The following is a 27,539-nucleotide window of genomic DNA, read 5'->3' as shown; positions in this document are numbered from 1 at the left end:
CCAGTGGTTGTCAACCTTTTTAATGCCGCGACCCTTTAATACAGTTCCTCATGTTGTGGTGACCCCCAACCATAAAATTATTTTCGTTGCTACTTCACAACTGTAATTTTGCTACTGTTATGAATTGTAATGTAAATATCTGTGTTTTCCGATGGTCTTAGGCGACCCTGCTAGCGGTTCTCCAGGGATGAACCGCTGCTGTAGAGTCTAATACCACAAATAACCAGGTATTCATTCCTTTTGGGGGGGGGGGGGAAACACCTTATTTTTTCATGTTTGCTGCTGCAACCTTTTTTCCTCACTCTTTTTTTAAAGAAATAAAACATGAAAGGACTATAAAACTCCCACTCAATCCTCTTCTTCCCTCTCAAAGTTAACTACTACCATAAACTTGGTGTTTATCATTCCCATCCACACTTTTACTGCATGTATATGTTTCCATGGTGCACATATGAACTTTTTTAAACTTTAATAAGTAGTACTGTACTTCACACATCCTTCTGCAACTTTATTCTCTCCAAAAACTTTTTTTTAGATTTATTCATGTTTATACATGTAGTTCTATTTCATTCATTTAAACCTCTGAATTGTATTCCATTGTATCTACCCATTTCTTCTGGAGGAGTATGTAAAGATTTTATTATTCTATATGATACTGTAGTAAACATTCTTGAACAGGAAGGGAAATTTTTTTAAAGTACCAATCCTGTGACCCACCTTCAGAGATTTTTACTTAGTTGGCCAAAGGCATCTATATTAAGGCACCACCACCAGTGATTCTAATGCTCACTTCAATTTCTGAACCTCTGAAGGTTGGCCCCACCTCCACTCCCCACTCCCCACCGCACTGTCCAGTGAAGTTCCTAGAAGTTTACAAAGTCCCTAGAAGTTCAGATGTGCCCAAGTCAGAGGAAGAGTCATGTATTTAGCAGCCACACATGCTAGACTTTAAATAGACACTGGAGATACAAAACAACAAATAAGAAGATAGAAAAAGCCCATGCCTTCCCTGAGCTCACCAACATTATGTGCTATGAATCGCCCAGGGATCTTAAGACATAGATGCAGACTCCCAAGTCTAGTGGGCCTGAGGTTCTGCTTTTCTAAGAAGCCCCCCGGGATGCTGATAGGCTGTAGCGAGGAGCAGAACAGCTTCAGGCTAAGATCAGAACACAGGTTTCCTTGACTCCAGGATAACCTGTTCTGATTCCCTAAACAGCTCCCCAAAGACAAATTTACTGGAGGCCTGATGGTAAATATTCTGCAGGTACCTGACAGAGTTCCTTTCAAGACCAAAGTTAAGGTAATGAAAGAGAAATAAATCGTAGAATGTAAAATGCAAAAGCAAGAGTTGAACTCACAGTCCCTGCATTTCCAAACCACAGTTCTGTCCCTTGAGCTGCAATGTCGACTCTGGCCAGCTGTGTTGGCCCTGCTACACCTCTGGAATCCACTCTGTCCTGAGACAAGGCTCCCTTTGATGGCCCGCTTTCCCATGGAAGTTGCCAGGTTGGGCTACTCTGCTGACAGTTTTCTTTCTCGGGTGCGGCACTAATGAATGTTTCCATGAACATCCCTGGATAACCAATAATAAACCTTCTCAAACTCTGCCAACCATCCCTGAATCCCCTACTTTGGATTTTGTAGTAATTATCATCTTACCAAACCATTTAGCCCTAAATGATGATCAATCCTGAAGAACTCAGAGTTGTTATCAAATGCATTCTGATAAACTCTCCTCTGTTAAAGAACCTCCTCAGAAGAAGGGACCAGCTGTGCCTAACCACCCTGCACACCTAGGAACTTGGCAAAATGGTGAGCACTGAGTAGTTCCCAGCCTCAGCTGGGCTTCCTTGACAGCTGCGGGCTCCAGGGCTCAGCAGACAGGTCAACATCCCACTGCTGGTGCAGGGCAGGCCAGAACTGGCCCATCCTTAATGTCAGCCAGTGAGAGAGGGGCCTATGGTCTTGGAGCCCAAACACCAGAGAAAGGAGCAAAGTGAACACATGTTAGCAAAGGATTACTCATGTGAACCCAAGGGCTAAGCAATTTTAGTTGCTCTTTCAAGAACATGGCCACAATAGCATTTCACCATTCTGCCTAATAGTCAAGTTTTACAGTGTTACAAGTTTTAAAGGTTGACTTAGTTGGCCAAAGGCATCTAGTATATTAAGGCACCACCACCAGTGAGTCTAATGTTCACTTTAATTTCTTAGCTTTCCCACCCATTAATGCTCACAACAATACCATTGTCCAAGATCTCTGTCACCTACTATTAAGAGACAGACCTTGGCCCTAGCTGGTTTGGCTCAGTGGATAGAACATCGGCCTGCGGACTGAAGGGTCACGGGTTCGATTCTGATCAAGGGAACATGCCTGGGTTGTGGGCTTGATCCCCAGTGGGGGGTGTGCAGGAGGCGGCTGATCGATGATTCTCACTCATCATTGACATTTCTATCTCTCTCTCCCTCTCCCTTCCTTTTTGAAATCAATAAAAAATATTGTAAAAAAAAAACAAAAAAAGAGAGAGACAGACCTTGAACAACGGTCCACTTATTTCAGATTGACTGAACTTTTTCACATTGTTTCTCCAAGAAAGAAGTATTTGAGCTTCACAATCCAAATGCATGGAGATGTTCTAACAAGTATAAACCATGATGCTAGTCTTTGATGATCTTGATAGAATCGGGTGCTGGACTCACCTGATGAACTAAATGCTTGAACATGTTAGACTTTCAGAAAATGAGCTAGGTACTTTCCTATAAGGTAGATATGTCCCATTTATATATGGGGAAACTGGGGCTCAGGAGTAGATAGGTACATTGCCCAGGATTGGGGTTTCACAGCTGTTGAGATTCCACCCCAAGTCTAGCCAATTCCAAAGCCCATGCACTGTCTACCACAGCATGCTGCTTCATTTAAGTCAAGTTCTAAAGTTGACGCACAGTGGACACTAGAGTTAAAAAAAAAAAAAAAAGCCATGGCCAGTGTTGCTACATGATTAGAACATCTGCCCATGCATTGAAGGGTCACAGGTTCAATTCTGGTCAAGGGCACGTACCTGAGCTGCAGGTTTGAGCCCCAGCCCCAGTTGGGGCACATGCAGGAGGCAACCCATTGATGTGTCTCTCTCACTTTGATCTCTCTCTCTCTGTCTCTCTCTCTGTCTCTCTCCCTCCCTCCCTCTCTCTCCTTCTCCCTCTCCCTCTCCTCCCTCCTCCCTTCCACTAAAAATCAATGGAAAAAACATCTTCAGGTGAGGATTAACAAAAGAAAAAGAAAAAGAAGAAGAAGGACTTATTGACAGCCCATCCACTCACTAATTCACACACAGTCTTCCACATTCAAAGTGTAGAAACACGCCAGAGGGGTGTTAGATGGAGAGGCTCCTGGTATCACTTCCATGGAACATTGGCAACAAGGATGAAAATCTTTACTTGCCCCTAGTGCATGGGTCTGCCAAAGGGTTCAAAGTAATGGTACAGAATCTCCAGGTTGAAAGAAACCTCCTGACAGGGTTAAACCTCTGCCTTGTGACATGAACGTTCCTCCCTCACCGCAGGGAAGATGCTTGGCAACTTCCTTTAATAATCTGTGTCGAGCCCTAGCCAGATTGGCTCAGTGGATAGAGCATTGGCCTGCGGACCAAGGTTCCCAGGTTCGATTCTGGTCAAGGGCACATACCTTGGTTGCAGGATCCTCCCTGGCCCAGACCCTGGCCGGGGTGCGTGCAGGAGGCAACAAATTGATGTGTTTCTCTAACATCAATGTTTCTCTCTCTCTTTCCCTCTCTCTCCCACTCTTTCTATAAATCAATGGGAAAATATCCTTGTGTGAGGATTAACAAAAAATAAAAAGAAAAGAAAAAAGAATCTGTGTTGAGGTCTTGTCTCCCAATTACAAAATACCCAACATATAACACCTTCCAACCTGGCCCCAAATGTCCTGCAAAGTCTTGTCTCCCTTTACTGTATTCTCATACAAGATACTTTCATTCCAACCCATAAGGAGTTCCTTATGACAGTCTGACAATATAGTTGTGGAACCAGACAGCCCTGTGCAGACCTGCACAAGCGCCTTCAGTTCTCAAAACCTCAGATAATCCCTCCCTGTAAAGTGAGGATAACAATAGCACCAGCTTCCTGCTGTGAGGATTAAATTAAATAACATGTAATGCAATTAACACTTCACTGACACAGCAATCATTTTTAAAAGCTCTTTAAAAACACAAAACCATGTCACAATTAAAGCAATGAAATGTTGGCATTTTCTACCTGCACACTGTTCTTCCTAGAACATCCTTTCATTTTCCTTTCTACCCATCAGGAAACTAAGACAAAACAAATCTATTTCTTTTTTTTTAATTTCTTTATTGATTAAGGTATTACATATGTGTCCTTATTCCCCCATTACCCCCCATACCCCCCCCCCCACTCATGCCCTCACCCCCCTGTTGTCTGTGTCCATTGGTTAGGCTTATATGCATGCATACAAGTCCTTTGGTTGATCTCTCCCCGTTACCCCCACCCTCCCCTACCTTCCCTCTGAGGTTTGATTTAAGCCAGTCAGAGAAAGATAAATATCACATGATCTCACTCATTTATGGAATATAATGAACAACATAAACCGATGAACAAAAACAGATCCAGAGACAGAGAAACATCGATCAGACCAACAAATCTATTTCTTTTCAGTCATCCTAGACAGACACATTTAATTGATCTTTTACTTCCCTGACCAACTCCAGCCCTTCAAAGAAGAGTTACTTAATTTGATGTTTTTACTTTTCCTTGATGTTCCTTTCATAGCCAACTAAAATCTTTTGTCATCAGGCCTTATAAACTATAACCCAGATGTCAACATTTTCCCCACCCCCTCTGAGCCTGGCACAGATCATAGATGGTCTGCGCTCATCAACTATCTCGTTTCCATTATCATTCTACAGCATCCCAGCCAAACAGAAAACAAATGGGAATTAGAGCCTGGGCCTCCCAACAATGATAAATAAGTGCTATCAGTTGTCTACAGTGTTTATCCAAATCTACAAATCAGATAGATGAGTAGGAGACATTGTTAACCTCATATAAGTTCCTTCATAACAAACCGCCATGGCTCTGAAGCATTCACACTTGTGCTTGAAGCTCATTAACTAGCTGCCAGAGGAGCTTGCAAGGAAAGAGTGGTGTATGTTCTGGGCCGCCACCTGCTGCTAACCGTTGGCCCAAGAACACAGGCCATGGGGGTAAGGCAGGGGAAATAAAGTAGGAGGAAAATGAAGGCTTCATAATTCCTGAGCTCGAACAACTGGTTGCATGAAGTTACTAAGCTCTCTTCCTTGTTCTGCTCCTGAGGTCCGCTCACTCAACACGTGTAGTGAGCAGCTACTCCGAGCAAGGCACCGTGCTCCATGAGTTACCTGAAAGGGATGTCCTGTTCCCCTATGGACCAACGTGCTCATAGAGCATGTTCAAAGCCATTTTGCCCTCCCAGGGTGGGCCCACAGGCATCTTTTGTGCTGGAGCTAAGTGAAGAGTGCTGGACCAGAGCAAGGACGGGAGAGCGAATCCGGTCCTGCCCTTCACACGCTGTCACTCCACCTCTTCTGGACTGTTTCCTTGTCTGTAAAACTCTCTCTCTCTCTCTCTCTCTCTCTCTCTCTCTCTCTCTCTCTCTCGGAGTGATAGCGTGCACTTTAGACTTAATCAGTAGTTTCTCACCTTTTTTTTTTTTAATGTGGACCCTTTTGAGAATCTAAAGAACGTTTCCACCCAAAATGTACCCACAGGCACTACACACAAACACGGGCTGGCACCCACTCCCTGAAGCCTGCCCGTGGTCGGCAGAGGAGGATTCCATGGATCCCCAGTTAAATACTCCCCGCAGGGGGAATAGTAATAACACACAAATAGTGATAGGTCACTGCTAACAACCCATTCAGCTCTCACACCCTATAATTTTCTGAAATGTTGCAAGCAATGTAACATGGAAAAGCTTTCCAACTTTGGAAAAGCAGGGGGAAACGCCCTCTTGCTGCTTCTTGGGGTTTTTAGCTTTGTCCCCTGCTACTCTGCCCAGCAGTGAAGCAGGCTGAGGGCAGGAGGTGAGGGGTTCAGAAAGCAGAGCCAGGGGACCCCCTGCAAGAGTGGGGACCCAAGGCCTGCCAGGCTCCGCTGTCTGCGCCCCACAAAGACCCCATTCTCTAGGCCCGCTGCCTGGAAACGGCTGCCTTGGCTGCTGGCCTCTGGCTGATGCTTCGCTCTCAGGCAGAAGGGAAGGAGGTTTTTAGTGAAAAATCGCAGCTAGGAGCCTTGCCCAGAGCACAGAACGCTCCAGAGACTGGAGTCATGGAGGGAGGGGATGTGGTGGGGACAAACTGACCACCCCTAAAGCCGCAAAGAAATGCAGAGAAATAATTTAGAGGGCAGGCCTCAAATTCACTTTAGAAACCAAGGTTTCCCTCCAGCAAAAAACAGCTTGTCTGTATTAGGCAAGAGGGAGGAAGAAGGAGGAAGGAGGAAGGAGGGAGGAGGGAGGAAGAAGGAAGAGGAGGAAAGAGGAGGAAAGAGGGAGGAGAAAGGAATGAGGTCTCCCTTCAAGGAGAAGAAAGCTTAGACTGGAGGGGTTCTTCCACCTTATATGTGCCCTGCGTGCATGTGCCCTACACACTTACACACAGAAAATGGCCAGGTGCCCACCAGGAGGGAAATGGTGGCTTTGTCAAAACCACTAGGAAAAAAAATGGCTCAAAGTCAAACCCAATTACAGTAAAATTTCAAGGAGACCTAATTTGTTTCTAGTACCAAAATACAGGTGCATTACCTATTTCTCTAAATAAAGAAATTTGGGGCAGAAGCTGGGAACTCCATTACACAAGAGGTTTGGAGGGTTTTGTGTTTTGTTTTTTAAGTGATACCTGCTTTACTGAAATTTCAAAAACAGTAGCAGAAATTGTTTTTTAAAGAGCCTTATTTCAAAACATACATACTTTGTGGTATCCAGATGCACCTTTCTTTGTAAAAGAAGTATGTGAAATAGGCTGATCAAATTATAATGGCATTTGGGGATGCTTATTTAAAGGAACCCCTATTATAAATCCACTGGTAGGATATATTTGTTGTAAAAAGAGTCACCCCTAATTTATTTATGTAAATAGGAATTTTTACATATGACATTTTGTTCACAGGAAATGCACCAATACTAATTCCCTTTAAATGACATACTTTTTCATCATTGAAACAGGTAACAATACACTTTCCCCAAATGCAATCTAATTCTGAATGGTCTGTAGCAGTTCTTCTTAGCTTAACATTTGATATTTTAAAAAATTCCTTGTTTTGTGTCATTCAAACAAATCAGTCATGAGATTAAGGAAGAAGCACCCAGGAGACAATCAGGGCATGCCCTCATATCCTTCAAGGAAGGCATGAGCTAAGGTGGTCTTTGTTTGTTCCCTAAAATAACTGAAACGGGGTATTTTGCCATTCTGAGAAAACTTCTGATTATATTTCTGATTACAATAACAGGCTCCCAACCACAGACTGGTGAAACTTGAAGAAACGTTGGACATCATGTGGGCCTACCCGGTCATTCTAATTTGAGGAAACCAAGGTCCAGGACAGTCCATGAAATCAAAGAGCTGAGGGTTAACCGCTTTACACTGTAGATTCTGTAACAAGAAAGATGGTGACCAAACATAAAGATCACCAAACGGAGGATTTCCTCCACAGAACTCCCTGAATAGGACATATGTTCTGCAATGTACAACAATCCTATTTCCAAGTCCAGACCCGATGCGCAAGATGTCAGGTATAAAAAAAAAAAAATTATAGGAGCCATAAAGTTTTCAGGAACAAAAAATGGCATACTCCCTCAAAACCCTTCCTTTATTTACGAGCCAGCTATGTCATCATTATTACTGAGATAACCTCATCTTCCAGGGAAAAGGAAGAGTGCTTTACACCGGGCCAGGCTCTGTCTGCCTTGTTGTTTAAATTAACAGGGAGTGACTCACTGCCAGGAGGCACCCTTTCACCCCTAGATAAGAGCAACAGGGATCCCACAGATTGCAAAACCCTATGCCATTCGCCCTGTCAGGTTCTGGCTTAAAGCCACCTAGACTTTTGCTCTGTAAGATCTCACATGCATGCCCCACCCCTCTGGAACACTGGCCTGCTCAAACACACCAGAGGATCTGAACCACCTGAAGGAGTGTTTTATGCACTGGATTCATTAGTTAGAAGATGTATGTTCTGGATCAGCTCTGTAACTATTAGCAGTAACCTTGGGCAAATCACTAACACTCTCCCCTCCATCTGAAATTAGGAAAAACACAATCTGCCTTCAAAACTGTTGTGAAGATCAAATGAATACATAGATAGCCTGATCTCTATTCACTTAAAACAATTCCTTTCACTAAGAGAGGAATAAATGTTAGCTGTTTTACTGTTTTTACTACATGCCTAGCTGAAACTGGGGCAAATTATTAAGCATTTCTCTGATCTTTCAGCCTAGTAACACTACACAGGAGAATGAGGCTCATTAAATGCCTTTTATTCTTAGTGATCTCTTTCTAGATTCTAGTTTGCCCATTTGCTTACCAAAGGGCTCAATGTTCAGTTCATCAATTCATAATTGATAAACCTCCCTTTTCCCCTTTTGAAAACCAGGCCCATATCTCCAGACTCAAGACACCTCTCCTATTCCCTGCAAGTCCTCCACAGATCATCAACACCACCATCATACCCATATGTTTCTCAGTGCCCTTTCATTTTGACCAGCAATAATAATTTTTATGAAAACCTCTCACTCAAATTTTTATAAGATAACTGGTCACAGCCAAACTGGATTACCAATTTTCCACTTTGGTGGCACCCTTGACAAAACACAAACAAAAAACAGAAAACCCAAGGTAAGAAGAATGAGATCATCACCCAGTAGCAGTTGAGAGTTCATGACAGAGCACCAACAGAAAGGAAGAAAAATTGAGCAGTGTAGTTGTGAGAGAATGTCCTGGACATGCTCAAGGATTCCTGACCCTAACTAAGCAGCAGCCAGGAAAATTTTCCCCAACTGACTAACATTTTCAGGTTCTCAAGTCTTTCTCTGGAAGTGGACCCCAGGTGCTCCAAAAGGTATATCTCTCGGTGTTTTTGCCACCAGATAGTCCCTATCATCTAGCTACATCCCTGCCCTTCCTCTTCATTTGAACTTGGAAGAGTTGGAGAATGTCTAAGAAAGGTGGGGGGGGGGGGGAAGAGGCCATAATCTTCTCTTTCTGCAAAAGACCATAAATAGAACCTAGTGACCTCAGAGCTGTTATGAGAATAAGCAAACTGAAACTATTCTGCAGTCCCTCTGAGAAACAGGTGCAAACACCACCTGTTACAACTTGTTACCAAACAGCTTAATTGGGCATTTTTTCTCCCAAAAAACAACTTAGAACAATGCTTCTACTTTTTTTCATGATTAGACAGTGTGGATAACTGCTAATTGCGTCATAAATATGGAGCAGTTGCCTTCTGGTCATAAAAGATTCTTTTCAGTTACCCATGAAGCCAATGGTCTCAGAAATTACATACGGTTTGAATATAATAATGATGCAATGCCTTGGTGTGGGTGGGGAATATTTTGGAAAGAAAGTCAGCAAAGCTTCATTAATAAATAAGAAGTCAACAGGGCAGCTGCTATTGTAGTAGAAAGAATGCTCCATTTGGAAAGAAAAAGGTTTGGATTAGGACCTACCTCTTTCACACTTGGCTCTGTAACCTTGGGCAAGTCATGGAACCCGAGTCTCTCTCCTTAGAATATAACATAGAAGAGTAGAACCAGTTGGTCTCCCAAAGCCACTACAGCTCTGACATTCTGAGACCAGTTATCATGTAGGAAGCCTAAGGGAATAAAATAGCCTGAAAACAAATCTTAAGCCTGAGTCAATGTTCCCTGAAACTCCCTCTCTAGCCTTTTCTGAGGCTCTTTTGGCAAAGAACTAATTCCCCTAAGGGTGGCTGAGCTAACAGCTGGATAGTACTGGCTGGTCTCTGCCTTTGAACAGCTGGTCTATGAGACAAACAACCTGACAGGATTTTATGAGAAGAGAGGGAGAAGACTCAATTTTGCAGGCCAAGTATAGATGGAGAGAAATATCAGACTTAAAAAGTGTTATGTGTTTCCCCCTGATCTGTACCACTTACATGGACCCAAATCCTTCTAGCCTTAGCTATGCAGAATCTCCACGAGAAATGAAGGAGAGAGAGGGGACTACTAGTAGACAATTCCATGAAGGCCCAGAAAAATTCCTGGCCATAGTTTCATGTTTTCTGCTTCATTCCTTAGAAGAAACCAACAGTTCTGAAGTGGTTAAAAAGTCTCAACCAGACCATGTGGGCTGAGGTAAAAAGATTATCATTGTAGGTAAAAAGCTTCTTCATTGATTGGGATTGTCCTGCCCACTACAGGATCCTATGCACTAAATGCTTGTAGTTTCCCCTCCCTATCATGCTGACAACCAAAAATGCTACCATGTGTTTCTAAAAGCAAAAGAAGCTAACTTTCAATTAAGTAGACTCGGCTGGATCGTGAGGAATCTCTATGTTAACTCAGGTTCTTTCCATGGGTCTGTTTTCATTATTCGTGAGAAACACGGCACTGTCAAAAAATTCTCTTAGTGGCCACCCGAGTCACTGAATTATATCCCCTCCACTGCCTAAGATCCACCAATATCTGAGTGCCCCTTTCCCCATTAATCCTAATACTTTCAACATTTGCAAAGCTTGGGTTTCTAATAGGTTAAACCTCTAACTAACTTTTAAAGTTCTGGGCTTGTAATAAAGTGATCCTTTCCTCACCTTTGTTTAAACAGATTTTTGCCACCAGCAGCCCATTTAGAAGGGAAAGGGAAAGAAAAACAGCAACTCACAAAGCCGTACACAGAGTCTGTGTGGAAAACCAAGGGGCAGCTGGACCACCTCGCTGAGCTGACTCGTGATGTCTGCAACGCGCAGTAAAATTAGTAAGTTGTGCCAGTGCTAATACTCCAGTCTCAACGAAGTGGTTTGTTTGTTAGGGCTTCTAGCTCACAAAAGAGGTATTTAAAAACTCTTACACGTAGCCTTGGGAACAGACCAGGGGAAAAGTAAACAGAAAGCACAAGTTTTGCCTGTGCAGGCAGCAAACACTGCACCGACGACATTACAGCACCAGACAGATGGAGATAAATGAAGTGAGCAGTGGGTGAAAACAACAAGATCATGGCTAGTACTTAGAAAAGTTTACTGATCGAAGGTGGATCCCCCTGACTTGATAGCTGTTGTTTATCTATTTGAAACTTAAAATAGCCCATATAAGATAATCTCCATAAATTACATTGATTAACAAATAGCTTTCTACCATAACATTTTAAATAGCTACTTGCTATTTAAAATGTTATGGTAGAAAGCTATTTGTTAATCAATGTTCACAACAGACATCACAATAAAATTTTCACATTCTACATCAAAGTGGAAATATATTATAAAAACTGAATTCCCTATATTTTCAATTATCAAGTAAAGAACTGTCTACAAATGCTATTACGTAGAAATTTAAAGAGGGATATCTAGCAAAAAAAAAAGGGTTTATAGCACTTCTTCATAGTGTAACAGATGTGTTTTTTTATTCTTATTATTAATATTTTCTACAATAAAAACCTACAGGTTTATAATGGGGGGGGAGGGCGGAGAGGGGGAGAGAAGCACTTGTTGTTTTTTGTTGTTGTTTTTTTAAAAAAAACAAACACAGACTCCATTTAATCAAATTAAGTGAGATCTGGTTTACATAGTCCCCAGGGAACAAAGAACAGTGAGGATTGCTGAATAGAGACATTTTCTGCCCAGAAGATGGATATTCTATTTTTCACTCATGATAATTAAAAGAAACACAAAACACAAATACATAATAATAATCTATGGGCAGGTGCAGGCTTAAAGACAGGTTTCGCAGGACAATTACACCCCATTTTCCCCTGAAGCTTTAAATGTTAAATGGACAGAAATCACCTCTCTCATTTTGTCCTCCACGTTGACAGCAATTAGGACCCACATCACCTGGGCCTTTCTCCAGCAAGCCAGGTAGCTGCCAGTGGACGTGCAGGGTTTGTCTTCACAAACAGTTTCAGTCAGGAACTCTGGACGCAATAGAATTGAAAATGCTAGAAACAATCTCCCCTTCCTTCACCCTCTCCCCACAAGGGTGGGCCCTGACTGGTCTCCCAACAACTGCACGATCAATAACGCTTTTTCTTTATAAATCAGAATTTCCGTCCTTGACCACTACAATTATGCTTTTATCCTTAGATTGTATTCAGGGGTGGTTGCTGGTCTCTCATGACTTGGGGCCACCAGCCACAAATACGTAAAATAATACCTTTGATCCTGCACTCCAACTCCCCTGCTCCCTTCCCAAATTACAGTCTGTTAAACGGAGAGAACAGACTAGCACCAGCCACTCGCTTTCTCTCACCCACTGTAGTAAGCTGAATTCTAAGATGACCCCAAGATTCTAGGTGGTCATCAAGATTCCTCATGATCCAGCTGCGTCTTCATACTGAAAGTCAGCTTCTTTTGCTTTTAGAAACATTTGGTAGCAGTTTTGGTTGTCGGCATGATGGGGACACACCCTAAGATCCCCTTGAGTGTGACCTGTACGACCTAGGACCAGGGCTGCATTCCGATGAGTGCCAGATTATATTATGATGAAGGCAATCTTACAGAAATAATAAAGGTCCCAACTCCATTGACTGTGAGTTCATCGAAAAGGAGGTTATCCTGAGTGGGTCTGATCTAAGCGGGTGAGCCCTTTCACAGAAGATCTAGACGTCAGGGAGATTCTCCTCCTGTCTGCTGGAAGAAGCAGGCCCCCCAGCGTTCCTCAGAAACTGAATTCTGCCAACTCTGTGCGCCTGACACCTGACTGCAGGGCGGTGACGGAGACCCTGAGCAGAGGAGCCAGGTAAGCTGTGGCCAGATTCCTGACCCAGGGACACCGTGAGATAATGCATTGAGATCCCGCGTGCATTCACTTTGAATTCACCAAAAGGGAGATTATCCTGAGTGGGTCTGACGCCACTAGATGTCAGAGAGGTTCTTGTTTGACGCCACTCAGTTGTGGTAATTTATGCAGCAACAGGACACTAATATACCCACCAACTGGCCATGCATCTGCCCATTCTCTTGCCCACACTCTTCTTGTCCACACTGAGGATGCTAATGTGGAGGGAACATTAATCCTGAGGATAGATGCAGATCTGGAGGGTCTGTGAGCCTTGCAATCAGTCTCAAACATGGAAGTGTGGTCCTGACCACCCACCCCTCCTACCCCCACCCCTGATGTATCTGAGGCATTCCACCTGTTTCTTAAACCTGATGCTTGGCCTCACCTTCCTCTATTCTCTCCTGGGAAGTGGAGCTAAGATGGCAGCTGTGACTTCATACCTGGCTTCCCAGAGCACAGATCTATGTTTGCATAAATCTTTTTCCTGATAGTCTGGCCAAGACCAAGTTGATTTTTTTTTTTTTTTTAAGAAACTTTTACAAGAAAACTAAGGGGAAGAAGGAGGAGCACTTTTTGGAATGAAGGCAGATGCATTTACATAGGACACATTCTGACTTAACTAAAGGCCAGTCACAGCCTGGCTTGGCTGGTGCCGCTCCTGGAACACTGCTCTCCACATCCGCTTCCTTCCCGGCCCTGTCTCTGCAGGAGGTTCACACTGTGCCAGTCTCCCTCTGGCACCACTTGCATTTGAGTTGGCACCTTTCTGGCCCTGGAGCCTCCCTCCAGGTCCTCCTGCTCTGGTTTCTAGCTGAGTGGATGAACAAGGTACTCCCCTATCCAACCTCAAAAGTTCCTCTCCCAGGCCTCATAACGGGGGCCTTACAAGATAACACTTTTTGCTTCATTCACTGTCTTTAGGCCTCTGTGCTCCTGTGTCTTACCCATGTTCTCTGATCTCCTGGGCTTTGACTCACGTAAGATATTAAGAATTCACTATGTGTCAGAAAACTGCTGAATTCCAGAGACACAGAGAGGCTGTAAGAAGCTCATGGCCTCCTGGGACTGCCTAAAACATGCTTACTAGTCCATTATTGAGGCGGTACTAAATTATTTTACTAATATTAGTAGTATACTATATAAATATGATGTTTATTATAATATCCTACCTAATAATAGACAATTATGCAAATTGACCATACCTCTGACACAACCACAAGCCACGCCCACAAAGCCACGCCCACCATTCAATCAGAGCAAGCATGCAAATTAACCCAAACCAAGATGGCTACAGCCAGAGAGAGCAAGGTTTCCTAGGTAACAGAGGGAGCCAAGCTTTCCGCCTCCCCTTGCCAGGCCTAAGCCTCCACTCAAGCTACAAAGTTTCAATTATAGAAGGTAAACAAATTCAAACAAATGGCGGCAGAACGGAGCTTGAGAGAGCAGGCCAGGGTTGCCACTGGCAACAGGGGAAGCAAAGCTTTCCACACACCCTGGCCGGGCCCACCTGCTTAAGGCAACAAAGTTTCAATTATAACCCCAACAGAAATGGCTGCCGGCCTCGGAGGGAGCCCCAGGCTTGGCTCCGCTCCAGGCTACAAAGTTTCAATTGTGGAAGGAAAATAAATTCCAGATACCAGGGCCTCCGCTTGGGTTGCCAGGGGGTGTGGCCAGCCTGCAAACCACCACAGGCCCCTCCCTCAGGCCGCCCCACGCCCCAAGGGAACCTCCACCTGATCCGGGACACCCTTCAGGGCAAACCAGCTTGACCCCACCCCTGTACCAGGCCTCTATCCTATCTAATAAAAGAGTAATATGCAGATTGATTATCACTGCAACACACAATATAGCTGCCCCCATGTGGTCAAAGATCCTGCCCCCATGTGGACACAAGATGTTCACCACAAGATGGCCAGCAGGAGAGGGCAGTTGGGAGGCACCCAGCCTGCAAGGGAGGGCAATTGAGAAGGACCAGGCCTGCAAGGGAGGGCAGTTGGAGGTGATCAACCCTGCAGGAGAGGGCAGTTAGGGGTGACCAGGCTGGCAGAGGAGGGAAGTTGGGGGCAAACAGGCTGGCAGCAGAGTGGTTAGGGGGTGATCAGGCTGGCAGGCAGAAGCGGTTAGGGGCAATCAGGAAGGCAGGTAGGCAAGCAGTTGGGAGCCAGCAGTCCTGGATTGTGAGAGGGATGTCCGACTGCCCGTTTAGGCCCGATCCTGGTGGGATCGGGCCTAAACGGGCAGTTGGACATCTCTTGAGGGGTCCCATATTGGAGAGGGTACAGGCTGGGCTGAGGGACAACCCCCCTCCATGCACGAATTTTGTGCACCGGGCCTCTAGTATTATATAATATTAATGGTATATTTTATTGATATATTATTCCAAAACTCAATTCATGGTCAACCTATTTTTCTCAGCTAGTGTCTAAGCTTCATCTAGCTAATAGCCAAAGTAGCACCATGGTGGGGTCCAAAACTGACCTGCTCCTTTCCTATTTCCTATAAGTATACTCTATAAAGTTGGGGAAAAACAAATGTCATAGAATTTAGTGTCTAAGTGCCATCTCCCTATTGACTTCTCACTATCAGATACCCATGGCAAGTGAAAGGAGGAAATCAAATATTTATTTGCCTTGGCCAGCATGAATCAGTAGAGGTAAATATTAACCTCTTAGGAGGCCCCCCTGGCTATTCAAATGTGTGCTGGGCTCAACACAAGAATTCTCCAGTTTGAATTTTCCTATTAAATCCACAAGCACAAGTATTAGTGTTTTACTAAAAAATAGCCTCGTGAAAATAAGTTGACCATCCCCATCCATCATCTGTCTTAAACCACAAGCTCCTAGGAGATATTCTAGATGCATGTTGTCGCCTTTGTTCTGTGACCGGCACAACATGATGGGCGAGTGGCCACTCAAATGAGTTCTGGTGATGACAATGAAAGCCATCGACGATCCCTGGGAATTGCCCATGTCAGTTTTGTTAAGGATGGCAGTGTATGAGTCATTAGAAATATAATGGAACATTCACATGAGAATGGGAAAAGTCCAAAGCAAGTTATACATAAAGGCATCCCTTTTTCTAGTTGAGAACTGGACCTATCGCTCACATCAGGGTCCAGAGGTCACTAGTCTCAGAGTAATCTCAAAGGCCAACCCAACAAAAACAGATGTTGTTTTCCTTCAAGCAGATACCAGCTATCAAAGTTCAGAAGGAAACAGTCAGAAAGAAAGTTCAGAAAGAAACAGTTGGACCTGAAGTTGAACGTTCAGATTACTGACCCCATCATCCCTGCCACTGTGAGGTTTACAGTGACCCTCTAAGAGCACTCTAGCAGTTGGGTTTCATCTGCTAATGTCATCTGTTAAAAAAAAAAAAAAGAACATGCTGGAAACTTTATTGTGTAGGCATAAACTGAATCTCAAATCATTTGATAAAGGACCCACATATTCTCCTTTAATTGCAAAATTATCAGGAGAAAAGGAACCTTTTCATACTTCCTTCAGTCCTAGTAATTCAAAGGTTAGCTGCTTGGGAAGGCTATATCTAGTTTGACGATCTTATTGTACAAGTCATTTCCTTATATTTCACTTTTCCCATCAGTAAAATGGGTACCAGTGTCATAATGGCCTCTTCCACACCACTTATTTGACCTGGGTCTGTATAGCAAGTCTCTTCCATCACTTTATTCAACAGCTAATGCGTACATAAAGTTTGTCAACATCCCAGCCAAGATTGGGGGGTGGGGGGATCTAAAGGAGACGTCATTAATGTTTATTTTGAAACATTTATGTTTTTTTCCACTAGGGGTAAATAATGTGCTAATGGAAAACTGAAATAAACCGTGACATTCACTTAGACATTCACTGATGCAGAAGCCGATGCACACCATTTATTCGATAATAGTGGTATTGGGGCAGAGGGGGTCATCTCCAGGCAGAGTTGCTAGGAAACAAAGGTCACTAACAAGATTACTTATTGATTTTTCTCTAAGAATTATTGGTAAGCTCCTTATCAACATAGTTCTTATCACCGGAGGTTGGATGAGGGAAGTGGCTAAGGATATTGTTTCATGAAATCTTCACAACAAATATATGTATTAAGTCGTATTATGATCCCCATTATACCAATGAAAAATTGCAGGCCCAGAGAAGTTCTATAACTTGGCCGAAGTTGCACAGCTGAGGGAGAGACAGAGCCACGAAATCAAAATGAGTCCCTCTGACTGTGAAAGCCATAGGCCTCTTGAACCTTCATGGTTAAAATGTGGGTGACTGTTGTCATGTATGTGGGCATATGAGAGGTTCTGTGTTTTCGAATGAACATCTGTTCTCATTCTTCAAAGAGAAAACCAAGACTCACTCTCTGGGCCTCTGCTGGGGACAAAAATACCTGATAGTAATTTCAGAAAGATAGGTAAAGTCAGATAAGCTTACCCTCAATTCATATTTGTGTCTTTTTCTGGTAAAATAAAGGTAACAAGTCCATCTCCTTCACTGGGTCATTATAAAGATCAGATGACATAGACCATATCAAAGAACTTTGCAAATGCTAAAGCCCTTATAAACATAAGGTGGGATCATTACCCTGATCCCCAACTGAGATGACTGAGACCCACAGGGCTGTTTCTCACCTCCCCGGCTTCTGGGCTATTTCCTCACCTCAAATGTCACCACAAAAAGGGAGTGCTTTTTTCAGGACTGTTTGTTTGGGGTGGGGAGTGAAGATGAACTGTGGAGGTTCCACAGACACCAGAGTAGAAATGTGTCTGTGTCCCCTTCCAAAGTGAGCCACTCAGGGCTCAGTTCATCATGGCATAGCCAGCCAGTAGAAGAGCAATAGAATAACCAATTCTCATTATATGTGGATTCCCTATGTGCAAATTCACCTACTTGTTATGTTTGTAACCTCGATATCAATACTTGCGATGCTTTCTCAGTAACTCGCAAATACGCAGAGCAACAAAACTCTGAGTTTCCTGAAGTGCAGGCTCTCAGCTGAGCTTGAACGAGGTGACCCTCTGCCTTCTTGTTCCAGAACTCCTATTGCAAACAAGTGTCCTCTTCATGGTCCATTTACTGCCACACTTTTCACATTTTTGCACTTGGTGTTGGTGAGTTTGCTGTTTAAAATGACCCCCAAGCATTGTGCTGAAGGGCTGGCTAGTACTCTTAAGCGCAAGAAAGCTGTGCTGTGCCCCATGGAGAAAATCTGTGTTAGGTAAGTTTGGTTCAGGCATGAGCTATAGGGATGTTGGCATGAGTTCAATGTCAATAAATCAACAAAATATGTTAAATAAGGTGTCTTTAAACAGAAACACACATAAAACAAGGTTGTGTATTGATTGGTTGAAGCAAATGTTGTGACCAGAGGCCCACAGGAACCTACTTCCTCTATGGGCAATGATTCAGTATTCACTAATTCAGTGTTCACGGAACTTTATAGGACATAGCTATCTCCAAACAGAGAACTGATTATGTTTAGTCACTAAAATTTGTAAGTACAAAATACAAATTTCAGGAAGTGTGGGAAAATACCTGTTATGCATTTAAAGAACTACCTGTTAACTGTCTAAAACCATATACATGAAAGAGGGTTGGAAGGAATATACGAAATAGATAATAGTGTCTCTCGGTTAGTGAAAATACAGAAGTTTTTGTATTTCTCCAACGTAGGTAATGTATTTTCATGGTTTAAAAATACAACTTTAAATGGAAAATAACTGCTACCATTCATAAAGTCCTTATTGTCAACTTTATGACTAAAGCTATGTTGGCAACCAGCCCAAAGGTAATTAAAACTACCGGGAGGACTAATGAGGTTTGATTCACTTTTCTGAGAAACTTGAAAGTGAACTCCCTAATATGGATCTGATGTACCATCCAATACTAAAGGTCCTTTCCTGTTTTGATTTCCACTATCATGTACTCAGCCTCCTTCCCCTACTTCCCCACACTGGTATGACGTCACTCCCAGGCCCTCCGATTCTCAGCCCCTCACCTCAGAAAGGCAGTGCCTATGTTTCCAACTCTAGTCATGGACCCTATTTTATAACCTTCATGGCATTTACTATTATCTGAAATTATTTATCTGTTCCACCTTTAATTGCCTGACCTCTGGCCCCCTCACTGGACTATACTGGGACTGTCATCTGGCTCATTGTTCCACAGCCACCTCACCCCACCCCGCCCACCACCACACCTAGGAGGCCGAAATAGTCAGTAAGTATTTTTGCTGACTTACTGACTCTTAGGTGTTCCTGATTCCTTTTTCTCCTCTGGCCCCAAACCAGCCGTAATCGTTCATTTACCTATCTGTCTTATTCTAGGAGGAGTTTAATAATATGTCAATCATGGAATATGTCCTCTCAATTTGTACTTTTTTAAAAATATATTTTTATTGATTTCAGAGAGGAAGGGAGAGGGAGAGAGATAGAAACATCAATGATGAGAGAGAATCATTGATTGGCTGCCTCCTACACACCCCCTACTAGGAATCGAGCCAGCAACCCGGGCATGTGCCCTTGACCAGAATCAAACCCGGAACCCTTCAGTCCACAGGCTGACACTCTACCCACTAAGCCAAACTGACTAGGGCACAATTTATACTTCCTGATGACTCCATACTGATATATTTCTGGGAGACAACAAGGTTCAGAATTAGAGATTTAGTTTTCTGGAACTCACTGCAGTTGATTTACAGTGAGACTAGCCCTGGTGGTGTTTTGTTGGAAACCTGCTTATCACTTAGCTAATTGCAACTCCACATTCCTTCTTCATGACCAAATTACTGCGACAGTCTTCTAACTTCTCTACACACACTCCAGTCTCGCTGAAGTCCTCCTGGATTGATGGATGAATAATAATGTCTGAGGTTTGCTGTTGGTTTATGTTAATGTTCTTAAAAAGGGCCAGAAATCCCCAACACATGACCCTCCTGAAAGGGAGGTGTGTGCAGCTATGGAGGAGCAGACATTTGGGTTGGTGATGACCATCTGGGAAAGTGACTATGGATAAATCATTTTCTCTCTGTTGTAAAATGCTTTCTTCACCTGTGTGTTTTAAGCCATGAAGGACACTGAGCTATTTCTAACATCACGTCTTCATCAGAAAGCAGCTGTAATAGAGAAAAACATGCTTTACTTAATCCTGTTTTCATGATGGTTTCCAGGCAACCCCTTGATGCTGATATGATCATGAGTTTTCACACAGCCCAGCAATATCACACAGTCTTGTAACTTTGCCCGGAGGAAAAAGGAGCAGGGACTTGTGAACAGCAAAGAGGGAAGAATAAATGAAACTTTTTATGATGAATCGTAAGGAGAAAAAAAATCTAGTCACTCTTAATAGAGAGAAAATCAAAACCTTGAGTGGCCCTGGCACAGGGTTCTGTCTGGGATTCTGAAGTTCCACAGGCATACCTGGAATTCTGCCCTTTGATCTTGAGATACAAGTTGGATTTGTTCTCGCTGTGCATGAGGGATAACTAAACCGATGTGGACAAAAAGGAGTTCTAGGGAAAGTAACTTCACAGCATGATCTGATCATAAATTCCTCCCTGGTCAGATCATGGTGGGTGGTCAAGCCCCAGACCTATAACTTCATTAGTGAAAGGTTTTTAAGCCAGCCCTGTCTATTGCTCTTGTGCATCTAGGTTAGACATACCTTTGAAATGCCAGAAGTAATACCCCTCAAAGGTGTAATCACCCTCAAAAAAGCACAAGAAAGAATAAAGATAATTTAAAACAAAAAACATAATCTTGTTAACTTTCCTGTAATCCAATCCCTGCCTTGTTTTCTCCCACCTTCATGTAATCTTCCATAATTCCATCTTTAATTCCAAATGCTTAACAGAAACTGCAAAACTGTTATTCCAGCAATCTCACCAATTTGGCTCAAATAAACTCATAATCTTACTAGAGGCCCGGTGCACGAATTTGTGCACATTGAAAGGAAATTAATTAGAAGAAATATTTTAATATCACTATTCACCCTTTCTCCATAATAGAAGTGTCAACCAAATTCACGATCGACAATGACAGATGGAAACACACGCGTGCAATTGACACCAGCAAGAGCTTTATATATATAGATAAACTTGCTTAAGTAGACCTGCTTTCTGATGTAGCTAAACTTTTTCCAGCCCAGTGAAGCACCCCAACTTCTTTTTCAGATAACTGTCGGCAATACAGCAGTAAATATCAAAACAAAGCACATTTTATTGTAGCTCACGCAGGGAGAACAAAGGGTAAAATATTTAACTGCAGCTGTGTTTGACTATATTCTGCGCAGTGAGAAAACCTGAAGTCATTTTCAAGGTCCACCATTTCTTAGTTCTTTTCAGTCGGGTCAAGTTTCTAAACTTTCTAAATCTGCATTTTCCAGCTAATGAAAAGAAAATAGGATTCCACCGAGTCTCCTATCTACCAACTCCAGGACTTCTGTGAGGATCAAATGAGATGAGGCACGGGAAAACACTTCACAGACATTTGGTTAAAGTGTGAAATGTTTGCACCTGGCTATAAAGCAAGTCGTGTTCCTGGGCTGAAGAAACTCCAAGGAGGCTAGTCGCTAGGCATCATTACCAGCACCCACAGGGACCGTTTCCTGGCTGGGCTGGGCTGTGGGCCACATTTTGTGCAATGGGGTCTCAGCAGCATCAGCATCACCTGCAATTTGGTGGGGTGTCGCTCCAGGGTGGTGGCAGGGCCTGTGTCCCACCTGGAGGAAGCCAAATGTTGCTTTGTGGGTGCCAGGTCTGTGGTGCCGTTTCTCTGTAAATGGCCAGTATACTTCACGGCAGCTCCTGCGTTGAGCATCTGCCCCCGGTGGTCAGTGCACATCATAGCGGCCGGTCGGACACTTAGCATATTATATATATATATATATATATATATATATATATATATATATATGACAATTTTCTACAGATTTTGGATGTTTCTTATGTTGACCATGATAACTAAAATTGTGAAATGACCCATAGCATTTAAGGATCACTGGGGATGAAAGTGTAAGATTTCCATGTTTATTTCATTTTACTACAATCGTATGTCATTTTTCCTGAAAAGACCAGTAATCAATCAAGGAGCATAATCCACAGTTCACAAGATGCCTGCTCCTCCAGGTAGAACAGCCCAGCTACCCAGGGGAAGTGGGAGTGGAGCCAGGAGGGGCTGTGGCTCCGTCATCTCAGAGGTGCCTCTTTACTCCCTGTTCTAACTGCAATGCCCCTGCTTTCTAGTCTCACAAACGTTCAGCAAAGGGAATAATCAGGGGCCTTGCAGGGTGGTGTCACCCGCTACAAGGACAGTTATACCTCAGGTCTGAGCTACTTAAGGAGCAACCCCTATCTTTAGAACCCGATTGTTTTGTTTTGCCAAGCTCCCAGATCCACCAAGTAGGGTTTACCTGGAACCGTGAATAAAGGAGTTTGGGATGTGCACCTTGCTGTGGGGAGGAGGCAAGAGAGAGAAGAGACAGGCAGTGGGGCTGGAAGGGGGGGGGACCAAGTGCCCCAGTTTGCCTCGGATGTTTTAGCACTGAAAGTCCTGCATTTAGAAAAACACCTCAGTCTTAAGCAGGCCAGGACTATTGCTCAACCTACAAAAGAGGAGGAAGAAAATTGCAGACATTGCCTAAGCACAGGCATACTTAGTCAGTCAACACTTAGTCACGGAGAGTCCAGACTTGGCAACCCTGCTCCGAGGTGTCCCGCTCTAAAACTGCAGTGAGCCAGCAACGGTGATGTGGAGCCTCCCACCCTGCTCTCTCCACTGGGACCTGGGCTCTTGTTTCACATAAAAAGAACCCTAAAACGCAGCCTTCTTCTGACACAGCCACAGGCAGAGACACCATTCCTCCAGCGTTTTCACCTACATTTAGAGGAACATAATCGATGGCCATAATAAATCACCTTCCTACCTCTACTGTCCCAGCAGAGCCTTTTGTAAGAGACTGGCACTCACACTGCCCCTCCATCATTAGAAATCCTCTAGAAGTCCCTGCCCATTTTCCACCTTCATAGAGTAGGAAGCCATCAGACAGCCATGGAAAAAGCGTGCTTTCACAGACATTTCCTTTCAGAAGCAAGCAGCAGAGGTCTGGCGGAGAGAAACAGGGTGAAGCCTGGTTTGCTAAGGACCACAGGATAAGTGTGACAATGGTGAGTCTATGATTCGTTCTCAGGACTGCCACCTCACTCATTTCCCATTTAGCCCCTCAAGCCAACACAAACATCAGGTTCAAAAATACTCACCGAGCCCAGAAATCTGTGTAAGGGCACCTGGCCCTTTGTTATAAGTTGTGATTAAAATGTTGTTCTAGCCCTGGCCGGTCTTGGTCAGTGGTTACAGCATGGGCCCACCCACTGAAGAGTCAAGGCTTCAATTCCTGGTTAAGGGCCTGTATCTGGGTTGCAGGTTCGATCCCCGGCCCAGTTTGGGGTGCGAGCAGAAGGCAACCAATCCATGTGTCTCTCACATCTCTCCCCCTCCCTTCCACTCTCTCTAAATATCAATGGAAAAAATATCCTTGGGTAAGAATTAACAAAAGAAAAAGTTGTCCTAATTGGAAAAAATCTGAACTAAAGATTAATTCAGAAAATAATTTAACAGATAGCCTTGAGCCCACGACCCAGACTCTTACAATGTAAACCTGCTATGTTGGCCTCAGATTTTCAAAAAAAGAACTGAAATGTGACAGATAAAACTGAAACCCCACTCAAAGCGGCAGGTACCAGAGGAAGGTAGAAACTGAAATTTTAGAAAGATTAAATAACATCCCCAAGGTCACACAGGGAGTGTTTCTAGGAATTCAAACCTTAGTTATTCTTGTTGCAAGTAAAATTTCTCTTCTTTCACTGGGTTCCTTAGAGTCCACTTGAAATCATTCCTCATTTGATACTTCAAATACTAACCAAACATATGATTCCAGGACTCAGATTCTGCTGCCACCAAATGCTAACAGATGTCGTGTATTTGTTGGCAAGACTGAATAGTCAATTCCCCTTGGGAATGTAAAACTTCAAATCAGAAAAGACCCAAAAGGCCTTATAATTATTTTATAAGTAGTTGTTTCTTGTTTGTAAGTAAGTGGAAATGAAATTAAAAGGCAGTGATTGTGTCAAATGTGTAATGTACAACTAGTAGAGTACAATTTCTATATAATTGACATCTATAATAATAAAAGCATAATATTTTAATTAGACCGGACATCCTTCTGGACGACTTTCCGGACGAAGCCAGGACTGCGAAGTAAGCCGGTGCCGGCAACCGGGGGAAGGAAGGGGCTACTCTTGCACAAATATCAGGCATCGGGCCTCTAGTTTTTCATATAAAACATCTTTCAAATTTCCTCCAAATCAAAACTGAGCTCTCTCAAGCCCACCTCGCCCCTTTCCGACTGCCATTTCACTCTACATTTTCCATCTCTGGGGCCCTGAGAATCCATCAGAGTGCCGGGCTGAATATTTTTTGAGAAGCCAAAGCCCAGAAATGCCATATTGAAACAGCTCCAAATAACCATGCTAGTTATTTTATTTTAACCAGCATCTCACAATCCAGATTCTGAATGTTATGATCCGTACACACAGACCATTTTCAGACCATTCAAACAGGTGGAACAACATTCCCCAGGGCTCAGTGAATCTGTTCACCTTTTTCTAGGAAAAGGAATCTGTGGTTTGCAGGAAAATGGCAAATTTCAATTAACCCAGTTGTGAAAAGCTGTTTTATGAACAACGCTTCATTTGTAAAACAGAGGCCGTTCTCAAAACACAGTGTGTGAATTTAATCCAGTGCCCCCTGATGTACATTAAAATTCTCAAAATGTTCTGTCTTCCTTTCTTCCTCCTTCTGCACTCACACAGCTCCAACTGTTGTCTAGCCAGACATAGCCACGTGGACTTCCCCAAGCAGACAGTGCTCATCACACGTCCCTGTCTTTAGACACAAGAGGCTTACAGCCCAGAATTCCATTTTTCTGCCTTTTCCACCTAGAAAACTTCCTATCGGGCCTTTTCCCACTCACCTAGTAAGTCATCTCGCTCGCTATATACCCAAAATGCACCCGGAGCCCCTGATTATTACTTCTATGACTGCCTTTATCACTTACTTGGTGCATTTTTATCTGTCTATTTCCTGCTCTTCAGGGATGTGACACAGGATTTAACACAGTACCTACACACTGCAGAAGCCGAGTATATGCTGTATACATAGGTGAAAGGCACGCCCCGTCGCTTTCTCTGCCCTCTGCACAGTATCCTGTCCATCCACAGGGCTGCCTAGTTTAAGGTGACCAGATCGTCCCGCTTTTGGTGGGACAGTCCCGATTTTTTAACAATTTGTCCCGCGTCCCACAGCGTTTTTAAAAAGTCCCTATTCTTGGGACGATCTGGTCACCTTAGTTTAGTTACAGGACTGCAGGTCACCCTTCACACTGAAATCTCAATTCAGCGCTGACTACCTCCCACCAGAAAAAAAAATACAGCACCTGCAACCGAAACAGCCAAGCCATTCCCTCAACTAATAAAGAACCCTTAGACTCAAGAGAAGATGGATATTTTTTCTTCATTTTTATAATGTGAAGAATATTTTGCTAATTCAAATAATTCCTACTCCCTCCATTCAATTTACCTGTTCCTCAAGTTTTCTCCAAGAACATACCTGTAGAAAGACGATCAGGTATAAAAGAAGAGTGGTAAATGCAGGGGCCTGTACCTCTTGACTCTGCCAAGGTATTAATTTGTCAATAAGCAAAAATACTTCAGATAAGCCCTTACTGATTTTTGCTGTCACCTGGGGTGAAATAATCATCAAAGTACAGCATCTCCTCCCCGAAGGTGGAGGCATCATGTCTAGCATCTTGCATACTAGACCTGACTCACTGAAGTTTTGAGGTCTGCTAAATTGAACAATCACTTTCTAGTTTTTTCCTAAACCCAGGCCATCACTGTACCTACCCTCCATGGTCACTAAGGGAAGTAGGCAGTTCCCTGACCCCTCCTCTTCCTTCCTTGCTCATGCAGTTCCCTGGGGTTAGTGGGAATATAGTTGAGTTTAGAATTTATAGGCCAAAAGACACTTCAGGGAGTTCCTGTTACCCAGGCATACAAGGCCAAGGGTATGGCTAACAGACTAACAGCTAGAAGAGCATGCATGTTTTTTAAAAAAGAATCCCATTGAGTTTGGGACTTAGAGACAAACCACTGAGATCGCAAATCTGGTATCTGGGGGAAATGATTGAAATTTCCACTCCCTCAAAATGATCAGAAAAAAATCCTTAGCTACTTAAACAAACCCAGCAGCTTGAGACCATCTGATGGACTAAAAAGAGTACAAAATAATTCTATTTAAGGAACTAACTCTTCTGCTTAGCATGTGCTACAATGCAATGTTCCAAGTGATCCAGTTCATTAAGGGGGCGAGGAGGGGGGCTCTTTTTCCCACACACCTTCTGTGTCAGACGACAATAAAAGAGCAGCTCTTGAGCTGAGGCCACCTGAGCAGCCTCCAGCAAGGTCATCCAGCTGACACTTCCCCACTCTGCCTGGCCACTGCTTAGATACGGGTGAGTGGATCTGGTCAGGGGTGAAATCCAAGGAAAGTCCAGCAGGTCAGGGTTAACTTTTAGTGCCTGCACTTTACAAACTTGAGCTCTGGCTACAATATAATGGAAGTAATACCTTTAACACCTCTTTTCAGTCTTCAGAACAGCAATTCATGGGCGGGTGATGGGGACAAAATTAAAGCACTATGGCAGACTTGAGAAAGGAACTAGACATCAAGAACTAGAATTGACTTATCAATGAAGATTGTATAGTCCTCATCTGGGAAGGTTGCAAAAAACATCCTAAGTACTATGCAGTTCCTCCCATGAAGAGATGGTCTCCAATTCTCTGCTCTCTGATTCTGGGATGGCCTTTTGAGTTGCTTTGACCAAGAGAATGTGGTGGAAGTGACACTGTCCAAGTTCTGAAAATGGACTTGACTCAAGAGTCTGGCACTTCCAATCTTCCTCTGAGAAACTTGAGCTACTCTGTGAACAAGCCAGGGCTGGCCTGTTGGATGATGAGAGACCCGAGGTCCAGCACCCCAACCACTCCCTTCCTCTTTCACTCCAGCTGATCGCCAGCCATCCTCCAGAAGAAGAGCTTTCTAGCTAACCAACAACTGGCCACAGACTCATGAGTGAACCCAGCAGAAGTAGGATCCATCTGAGCTGCTTTCACATTGCTGGTCCATAGAATTGTGGGCTACATAAATAAATAAATGGTTGTATGTTTTAATTAAAGTCATTAATTTGTCAGCAAAAACTCATACACCATTTTCAAAAACTTTTTGGTGATCATATGTCTGAATGACATTTAATTCCTTGAAGACAGGGAATTAGACCAATGATTTCTCAAACAGTCTACAAACTAAGTAAGGTAAATGAAATCATGATGAAAATCAAAGTCATAAAGACCAACTTAAATTATTCTAGGTAAATTACATCCTTTACCATCCAATGAGGAA

General features: G+C 43.4%; 1 protein-coding gene across 1 annotated transcript in view; it reads right to left on the bottom strand.

The window, feature by feature from the left end:
• The window catches only part of CREB3L2 (cAMP responsive element binding protein 3 like 2), a 115,392-nt gene that overhangs the window by 49,962 nt on the left and 37,891 nt on the right, over window positions 1-27,539 (bottom strand). The window lies entirely within an intron of this gene.

The sequence above is a fragment of the Cnephaeus nilssonii genome, assembly GCF_951640355.1.
Source record: "Cnephaeus nilssonii genome assembly, chromosome: 12".
In the NCBI taxonomy this organism is placed as follows: domain Eukaryota; kingdom Metazoa; phylum Chordata; class Mammalia; order Chiroptera; family Vespertilionidae; genus Cnephaeus; species Cnephaeus nilssonii.
The sequence above is the reverse complement of the archived record's forward strand: the minus strand, read 5'-3'. Positions and strand labels throughout refer to the sequence as shown.